Raw genomic sequence first — 271 nt, 5'->3', positions numbered from 1 at the left:
AAGGTAGATTTTCGGAAAAGTTAAAAACAGTAATAACATTAGGTGATATTTATTAAGCACTTAACTACATCCCAGGCACTAGTATTATCTCCCCCATTTTACAAGAGGGAAATGGATTCCAGAGAATTTAGCTAACTTTCCCAAGGCCACCCTGAGAGTCCATGGCAGCACCTGAGCACTCACTCACCACTTTTTCATTACCACCTTTTCATTACTCATCATTGGCCCTCTTTCAACATTCTTGTCCATCTGCAAGTGTCACATGTTGTCT

This window comes from Propithecus coquereli, unplaced genomic scaffold, assembly GCF_000956105.1.
Source record: "Propithecus coquereli isolate 6110/MARCELLA unplaced genomic scaffold, Pcoq_1.0 Scaffold583, whole genome shotgun sequence".
NCBI lineage: Eukaryota > Metazoa > Chordata > Mammalia > Primates > Indriidae > Propithecus > Propithecus coquereli.
Note: the sequence above shows the minus strand (reverse complement) of the source record.